Source organism: Dendrobium catenatum, unplaced genomic scaffold (assembly GCF_001605985.2).
Source record: "Dendrobium catenatum unplaced genomic scaffold, ASM160598v2 fragScaff_scaffold_370, whole genome shotgun sequence".
Classification (NCBI taxonomy): Eukaryota; Viridiplantae; Streptophyta; class Magnoliopsida; order Asparagales; family Orchidaceae; genus Dendrobium; species Dendrobium catenatum.
In genome coordinates this window covers 1,741,198-1,751,832 of record NW_021318832.1, presented here as the reverse complement: position 1 = coordinate 1,751,832, position 10,635 = coordinate 1,741,198, and positions in this window count along the sequence as shown.

Here is a 10,635-nt window from a genome sequence, read left to right as displayed (position 1 = left end):
AAATCGATTAGGTGGTTAGCTGGCTCCCCAATCAAGGCCGGGGTAAGTCCAGGCATTGCACTACATTAGTTAGGATTGGACGACTGTGGTCCAGTGTCCAAATTAGACTTAGAATTCGGGGCAGATTTTTGATTATAAGACCCCCAATTTTGGGAATATAATCCTAATTTTTTAATAAAATGCTCAACTCTAATTAAAGCTTCATTTTAATCCTAAAACATAAAGCCCAAAACTTCCAACACTTAGATTAAGTTGGGACACTTCCGGATGGTTCTGGAATCTCAAAATGTCCCCTACCTTTCTTCCCTTGATTCTGTTAATAAATGTTCAATTTTGATCCATTCCCTCTTGATTTTCCAAAAATCCCATTCATTTTTGATATCACTCCTACAAAATTTAACAAAATTTCATCACTATTTTAATCGAGAGTTTTCGTAGGGGACTCTATCTCCCTACGATGTAATTAACTACGAGGGCTTGCGCTCGTAGGATATTTGGAACTACACGCACCTGATTTCAAAATTAATCTTTTTAAAATCTTCTTAGATTTCTTTGGGGAAAGATTAAAGAATGACCGTCGTTATTACATTAGAAGAATTATCATTGAAAAGTGTTATCTCCCTTTGGGGAGATACATCTTTCTTTGATAAGGCTTTGGATGTGAATTCGACGATCATACTTCTTGAATATCGTAACTGGATATTTAGTTGAACTTTACCTTGTTCCCTCGGGGCCATGCAAAGTTCTCCTTAGAATCTGGTCATGATATTCAAGATGAGTTTCATAATTTTAAGTATGAACACTGTTATGAAATTTTATTTTCGTCCTTCGGGATGATATACTATTTCTACCGAGTTGATTCGACCTCAAAATTAGAATTCAATCTAAATTTTAAAATTCCCAAAGACAACTAATATTTTTCAAAACCTGTTTTCAAAATTCCACCAATACCTTCATAAGTATTATCAGTAGGTATTGATAGTACTATTTATCTTGTGTTATATTCCCATAAGTTATTAAGTTATCATTATGTGTATCCTTCAAAGTATTATTATGCTAACCTTTCATACATCCCTTGTGTGTTGATTTTGGTCAACTCTTTTAGCCCCCGTATCCCTAAGTTATACTAGGGAATTATTATACTGTCTTATATGATACATTAATGTGATATTCAATTTGTTATGATATTATCTTGTCTTATAAAAGATAAACCCCCCAGATAATTTAATCTCTTTATCCATGATTCAAGAAATATACAATATATATTATATCTCAATTATCGGATGATTAATCCTAGGGTAATTTGATATGACCTCTTATATACATGTTAAAAATCATTAAGCAAATGCTTTGATTAACAATATTGGATAGGTCAAGATATCCAAAAAGAATGTCTCTCATATTCACTCATCAAAAGAGACCACCAAAATATTTCTCATTGAACTAAAACTAAGTAAATTTCATATACATATGAGAAAATAAAAAAAAGAAGAACACCAATAATTTCTTAATATATCATCGAACATAGTGTACATTATATAAAAACATCAACACCAAACACATATACTAATCACTAGAAAGAAAATAAAATGGTATAACCAACAACAAAGCAATCCTATGGGACTCAATATCATCATCCTCCTCCTCAAGGGAAAAGGCCTTCTATAACTCACTCTCTATCTCTTCACCACCAAAATCGAAGAAGGGTTACTAGAAGCCTAACTAAGTGTCAACCCCTCGATCTCTTCTCCAATCTTATGCTGCATTAGATGCACGCCCTTCAAAAAACCTCTGATGAAGCCATCCTCCATACACTCCGCTTCCAAAGCCTTCACCTTCACATCATAGATATGGTTACATGCTTGCTGAATATGATCATCAATAATTATCTTGAAGGCAACATATTTTTTAAATTCTTCTATGACTATAGACAACAATTGCTAGGCTTTCTTCTATGACAATATACTATGGAGCCTCCTGTTCTTAGTTTCAGGGACCTGCTGATCTTTCATCTGCAGATTGATTGTCATCAGTGCATCCACCAACTTAATATGTAGACAATCCATTTATTAATTCTGTGAGGAGGCTAAAGTTATCATATTAGCTAACTTTGCTCTACACTCTACTAGATGCTCCTCCACCGTCTTAATCTCCTTAATTTTATCATCATATTTTTTCTTGTATTCTCCCTGAAGATATTTGACATTTACAAATTTATTATTTAAATCATTCAATGTCTTGGTCATGTCAAGATTGAAATTCATGTGTTACACTAACTGAAGTAAAAAAAACAAATTTTGTAAGGGACATATCCTTTGAAAAGTACAAAAAGAAGAAAATGTGAACTCATTAACTCCTCAGCTTATCGACAACCAACGCATTGATGTTTCAAAACATCTTCTGGAATATGTGACATGGATGGAGAGATACGTGGACCTTTACTAGTAACTGCCAAAAGTTCCTTCACCTTTTTTCTTCTTTGATGCCTACAGATCACCCTCACTCCCTGGTCGTTTATGAGGAACTTTCTAAGGTTGGATAATTGCTTCTGGAACTTTGACCGTCTTCTTTAGTATTTGTGCATGTGATCTTCCTACTAGTGTAAATAGTCTCATCTTGAACAAATATTGTTTGTCTATATATATGCTCAAATAGAAACCTCATAATGATGGGTGTGATATCAAAAAATTTGAGTATCTTTAATAAATCATCTTCTTTAATATGAAAGGGAATGGGCAATGCCTTCAACTTTCCCCACTTTTTAGGAGATTCCAGTCATTTTTCACAAAAATAGAAGTCACTAATTCAACTTTTTGATGGATCTCGAGTACAAATATCTAGCCATTTGGATCTAAAAGAGATACGACCCTGCGTATCACTAATAATATGACCCATTTGAGAAAGGAATTTTGGAGATAACACCGCTCCATGATCTCTAAAAAATATAATCAGTCCCATTATGATTGACATAGCTTTATAAAAAAGTTGGGATAAACTCACTCCATAGATCATCAAAATATAAATCAACTCCAAAGATGGTGGAAACTGTAGCCCTACTTGTAAACTGAATTCATACACTGTCATAAATCCTAGAGGAGGAGAATGAGCACGATCAGACATTATCGGCACCTTCATCAAAATATCATTAAGAAAATAGAATTTTTTTCCTAAAATCAATCAAGGAATTGCTAGTTATGGTGTAGATAACATCATCAGCCTTAGCCGCCTTATGAGTCTTTTTTAAACCCTTGGATCGGGCAATAGGGTGATCTTCTTTGGTTGGGGGAAATTTTATGGATGTTTGATCACACTTTTAAATTTTTATACTGAAGAGGAGCATTGAGTTTCAATGGAAAAAGTCACCTACAAAAAATAGCGGAAGGCCTCTAAAGCAAGAAGAAAAGAGAGGGAGAAGGAAGAGGAAAATATAAAGAAAATTCAAACTTTTGTATAAGAGGAGGGGCGCTGAGTTAAAAAGGGAAAGTCACCTAGATAAAATAATGGAATGCCTTGATTGTGAGAAAGTCAGAGGGAGAAGAGAAGAATGAGCAAGTTCTCTCTTGGCTCCAAGGGGTATTTATAGTGCTTTTTTTTGAAAGGATAAGCTTATGAAATATTCTAGATTTTTCTAAAAAATTTTTAAATTTTTTGGATTTTTCTGGAATTTTTTTTAATTTTTTAAGAATTTTTTTAATTAAAAAATATAATATAAAATAGGTTGGCGGTTCCCTTAATTGCCAGCTGTGGCCCTAACTGGTGCCCGGCCGCCAACTGGCACGTAGAACTACATGACCTAGGTGGGCCAAGGGCAGGCTGATAGTAAGGCCAGGCAGGCCGAGTGCGAGCCGCGGGCGAGGCCAGCAGTGTGGGCCAGGCGGGCGAGCCAGGTTGGCGGGCCAGGTGGGCGAGCCGCGACGGCTAGTCGGTTCGGTTGCCTATGAAACTTCGGTCCCAATTTTTTGCTCAAACAGGCCAAATCAAACTTTCTTGGAATCCCCGAGATCATTTTTTCAACGTTTCGAACTCAATTTCAGCACGTTTAAAGTCATTTGTGACCTTTACACACAAGATCAGATTATTTTCGAGTTTAAAATCACATATAAAATTCTTCAAAAATTGTGATGTGTATTTTTGAACTTCTAGGGCTTCGACGTCTAAAAATAGGGGGGAAATTGATATATCCTCAATCCAATCCTGTGTGAAATCAAACGGACGGCTCAGATCGAGCCGGACCGTGGCCTGAACGACGAATCCACCTGCGCGGTTAACCCATGACCGCGGGATGGCGTGATCCAGACCGCCGATCTCAAGATCAACGGCCCAGAAATCAGGCCGTTCATGCACACGCCGATCCTGAGCCTTGATGGGGTTTTTGGTTTCGTTCTCTCAAACAGATCGACGAAACGCCATGAAATTTTAGACACATCTCCTACTAGTGAAGAGCATCCTTGGGGAAGTTCTTTTACAGAATATAATGCATTGTATAAAAAGCTATTTAATCCTAAGTGACCTAGCCTAGGGTTTAGGTTTTACCTCAATCCACACGGTGGATTCGGTAGATCTTGGGCTCGTTGGACTCGTGGGATCCACAGGCATGATATTCCTCTTGGACTCGAGCTCCGAAAAGGCCTCAATCGGACGGAAGAAGCTCTGGACGTCTCTTGGCCTCGGTTCGCCGGAATCTCACCGCCGGCGAGCTTTGACCGTCGGGATTCAATGGGGGAAGGTGGAGGAAGGACGTGGGAGCTCTCACAGAAAACCTCAAGGCCTCAGGAGGTTTGGAGCAAGAGAAATTGCGAAAAGATCCCTAATCCAACCCTAAAAATTCTTATTTATACTCATATACGTTTGATCGACGGCTAAGATTGGATGGGGAGTTAAAATAGGAGGGAAATAGGATGAAACCCACGGGATTTTGAATTCCAAAACGTTTAGGAGGAGTTAAAGGCATTAATTAGGCCTTAAATGGGCCTTAATAGGTCATAATTGACCTATTATGACTTGGGTTGACCAAGTCAATGATTGGCTTGGTCAACCTAGTCCATTAGGTCCAATGGGACGTGGATTTGAGCCTTGGATACCATAAGATGGGTTTAGAATTGGTTTTAGGTTTAAAGGGTCCAAATGGGTCAACCCTGGTTGACTTGGTCAACTGGGTTGACCCAGGGTCCAAGTCAGGGTTCAACAGACTCGATACGACTCACTGAACCCATCGGAGAGGGTCATGGGGTCTGGCTTCTTTATAATTTTCATATATTTATTTTTTTATAAGAGAATCAATCTTCATAGCATCTAATTAACAATCTATAATATTATGTGACCATGTTTTTATAATTAAGTTTAAGATATTTTATAAATTTAAATATTCTTCCTACTTATTTAGCAAATGAAAGAAATTTATTATTACATAAGTTCATTTCATATCTATTTAATTTGTAACATTAATTATTAAAAAAACTTTTTTAAATAAATAGTATTATAATGTTATTTTCATTATAAGCACTACTGTTGTCATATTCTAAGCCCTGTATGAGAAAAGTGGATGGATGATAGGTATCTAACAACCAGCGTAAAATTTATCAAACAATCATATAGCATCAATCATTTAAAATATTATGTTAATGCTACAATGTTTCCTACAATTGACATACTATTGTCACTGCATGTCCAGAATACTACGAAAAGTGTGTAATTGCCACTACATTAGCTCCTGGGTGCAATGTTAAATTAGACAAGGTTTCCACATCATGGATGGATGTGGGAATAGAAGCTAGTCCATGAATATAAAATTATAATAAAAACTTGTAATATTTCTACTCTTACAAGTAAATTAATGGAATTAATATATATTATGATTCATATAAAGATAAATATTCTATGTACCATAAAATTCGATGGTTGTGGAAAAGGATAAAGTGATTAATAATTTAGTATTTAAACTTTGGTATGCAGGTAGGAGTCGTTTGATATATGTGTCATTATAAATAAAATTATGAATGATAATGTTAGAGTAATAATTAAAATTGAAGATAAAATTATAGCTTTAAAAATTATTGTTGATTCTAAGATTATTAATATTATAAGAGCCTAAACTTCACAATTTGATTTGGATATATGTATTCAAAAATAAAATTTTAGAATGACTTAAAAGAATTAATACAAATGATATCTCCTAAATTATAATTCCACGATATAGAAATTTAAAATAAAAATAATAATACACATATCTTAAGTTATCATTAAACTTTTCATTTATGACAATTTAAATATTTTTACTTGATTGATAAATGCAATATCATTTTACATAATATAATATTTTATATTATATTTGTCAATAGATATCATTTAATATAACACTCATCTCAAAAACTTCGTCTAAATTTTGCATCAATTAAGGCACAATTGTTTACATTTCTATTTTCTTTTCCAACTTTTTTCATTTAACAAGCACACGTATATTGAGAATGTGAACTCTTTGTTTAACATGCAAATATATTTCCTTTCATATTCCTTTCATTTGTACTTTATATTTACATTTTAATTGCACATGTATAATTTTCAATTGAAAATTTTCAAATTAATTTTTATTTCAAATAGTATAATTATGTAAATGAAAGAAAAAAAATCACTTGCTTGTTCTTTAGCATTACTATCATTATCAAATATGTACATAAAAGGTCATATTAGTCAATGTTTTAAATCATAGAAAGAAATATAATTATTATAAGATAGCCATGCAATCACCAACCTCAATATCAAACAACTATTTTACTTCCTTAATCCCTAAACTTCTCCACCTAGATACTTATAATCATAAATATACATAAAATAAAATTTTATTAATTTGATTTGTTAAAAAAATTAAACTTCAAAATTACTTGCTCTATTCCTCTCCAATTTGCATAAACACTATACCTTACTTTACAAATTTCATATAGTCCAAAGTTTTGACATAATTGCTTCCTGATTAGCACATCAATTTGGAGCTTATTCATGTTGAAAGATTTTTAATTAAAATTTTGATGTAATAAATTAAAATAAAATTACATTAATATATTATTAGTTGTTTAATAAATGTTTATGAAATTGTTACCTAGGCCTTCACTTAAATTTTGTGTCAGCTCAAACATCTAGGACTTATAGCATCTGTTTCAAAATTGATATCGAAGACATTGAATGCATTGTCGAATGGTGTTAAAGACAATGTCAGAAATGTCTAACATCATCAAAAACATGGTCAGAGGTGAACCATGCACTTCTTCACTTCTCTCATTCACACTCTCTTCTCTTTTTTGTTTCTGCTCTCTCCTTATGTGATACATGCAGCTACAAGATATGATAAAACCCCATTTTCGCACCTCTATGCATTTTAAATTATAATTAGAGAGTTTCAAATATAGTAGAAAAAGATTGAAAGATTATAAATAGAACTTTTCTAGAACCAGCATTGAGCCCTATAACGCTATGACACTTCCCTATTTTTTGTGGGAGGAAGTGTGCTGGAGAGAGTGTTATGGTGCTAAGCTCCCTATTTGGAGAGAGAAAAATGGGAAGTTTGGTAGTGCGATGATGTTGAGCAATGTCAAGAAATATATGGGAAGATCTATATGTTGCAACATGACCTCCCGAGTTTATAATTTTGATGATAATAAATATTATTGATTACCTTTTTATTTTTCGTAGTATTTGTAGTGCATATTTGTTTGTATGTTAACTAATATTTTAGGTACAACATGCACCATTATTTGAAGATTCAAAGCTCAAGATGAGGTAGAATAAGTTATGCTAAAAAAGTTTATAATTTTTATTTATTTATTTCAAATTTCTTGGGTCAAGTCTTATAAGGGTGTATGCTATCCTGATGATAATGCACACACACACAATGGGAGAAAAAATAATTTTAAGTATTTTAATTTTTTTATACATCATATTGTACGATATTAATCGTACTATATGATCTAGTGTTATAGAAATTAATTAAAATATTTTATTTTTATTCATATAATACGAATACAACATTATATTGGATGATATGTTATAATTAGAAACTCCATCACTCATTAAAATAGGCAAAATTTTAAATTTAAAATATTGTTCTATTCATACTATACAAAACTAATCGTACTGCACAATGTTTAAAATATTGTATAATTTAATCATGTGATTAATCAATCAAATCTGCTTAATTGTGATATTTTAATTATACTGTATAAACTGGATTATACTGTACTAACTGGATTGTACTGTACAATCAATAAAGACGATATTTAGTTATCCCATCATTCATCCTAGACAAACAACATTTTGGTTGAATTAATCGTTCTATATGAATGATCATTCGTACTGGTGATCATACAGCACTAACAGGCAAAATTAAATTGATTATACTATGTGACTAATCATTCATACTAATGATTATACAACACCAATAAGTAAAATTCTGCACATCGTACTTGATAACCTTGCGATCATATTGTTTGATCTTTAACAACTTAATTAATTTTTTTTTAAGATTTTTTAAGCCATCTATTTAAGCTTTCTCATAAGACTTTATAAGGATCTTTTTAGCAATTATTGAGTTGATTTCTTCTGAAGAAAGCTTGAAGAGAGAGCCTTAAGTTAGAGAGAGAAAGGGTAAGGTTTGTGAGAAAGGGAGAAGATCCTTGTGGATTTCAAGGGAGTGTGAGAGAGAGTTTCACATAGTTTTACCAGTGAACTTGCACCTGAGTTCCTCTATGTATCAAGATTTGTCGTAAGGGAAGTTTTGGGAAAAAGATCTATTTGATGTCAAAGGACCTGACTACTCCATTGTACTAGGAAAGGTGAAAGGGATTCGAGGTTCTCTACCTAAGAAAGGATTCCAGTTCTTTGCCATCTCCAGTAGGGAGAAAAAGGATCAAAGGTTCTCTGCATGTGAAAGGTTTATGGTCCTCTCTCGCACCGGGTTGGTGGAAGAGATTTTGTTAGGACTTCTCCGTCTAGCTGTGGGGGCTAAAGGAGAGATACTATAATAATAGTGCAATACCCGGCGAGGAGGACTCCAAGGAGTATATGTAGGTCATTGTTTGACCAAATTACTATAAATTTGGTGTGCTCATTCTAATTTTTACTTTCTACACTATATTTTTAAGTATTTTATTTTTTATTATAACTGTTTGGTTGAAAATTTGTAATTGATATTATGTTATATTGATTTGACTATCATCACTATCTTTGTAACTTTTGATAAGTGTACTAACTTCCACATCAAGTGATAGTATTGCTTTCATCTTAGTGTGCCTTTGGGACAGTTCATTGAGGCTTATAATCTCCTTGAACTTTCACTATAATATTCTATTGTAGCACTACATGTTCAACCGTTGTGGTGTGGCCTATAAACTATATTTTTAATATCTAAATTTATTTCCATCACCCTCAACCCTTAGACTTAACAAAGAAGAAAGAAGAGCATAATAGGAGAAGAAATGGAATGAGAAAGAAGAGTTGAATTCATCTATCGGACCTTTTAAGAAATGTGTTTTACTCGAGCTAGGATTCCAATACCCTATTTCTAATTTCAATTATGATATTTTTTTTTTTAAGTTGTAGGGTAAAATACATTTTTAATGAGTATAACAAACTTTCCACTACATAATTTATAGTATATTAAAGAATGTTCTAATTTGGTCTTTTTAGCTGTTAAAAGTCAAATTTTCATCGGAGTAGTAAACATTCCTGCATGAATAATTGAATATAATTTTTTTTATTCTATTATGGTTCAATTTACTTTTAAAACTATGTTTCAATGTCCCTTCTGAATAATTTTTTGAAAAGTGTATGTTAATTATGGATGTGATTTGGACATGTGTCAATTCCTAAAAATGTTGTACATGTGTCAGTGTATCAATGCTCATATTAATTTTCAATACTTTGTATACATGTTAATTCTAGTCTTTTCTTCATGTGCATATCATGTCCACTCGAAGAAAGTTTTGAGAATGTGAGTCATGTCCAGTCGAAGAAAGTTTTGAGAATGGGAGATATGTAAGTACAACATAAATTCTGTTGTATGGGCTTGGATCTCTATTATGTTATGTTTGTGGCCCCATTTGTTATGAACAAATGTTGGAGGGTGGTATTCTTTTTTGCCCCATTTGCTGAGTGCAAATATGGGAGGTTATTTCTATTTGTGGCCTCATTTATTGTATACACGTGTGGGAAGTTCAAGGGAGGCATAGGTGGAAGTGGTAAGCATATATCGGGACTTGTACATTTTATATTGCATGCACTGTATAAACAAGTAATGTATACTATATTTTATATTTAAAACCTCTATTTTGATAATGATAAACAAGTTCAAGTAACATCTGCATTTACGTAAAAAGTTTATGTTTCTAACCTTGTTATTAGTTTTGAATTTGTAAATGCCCATCCTTCTAATATAGTATATATAATGTTAATGCCCTCAAATGTTTAAATTAATTTAAATTATAATTATAACTGTTATATGAGCATTATATTATTTTTTATTTAAATATTACAATTATTTATTTGATTTTTTGAAATAGGATTTGGGAATATATGAAATGCTTATTCCTTTGTTTTATGAATATTTTTAAGAAAAGAAAAATGTCTAGTTGAGCAAAGGTCAATCAA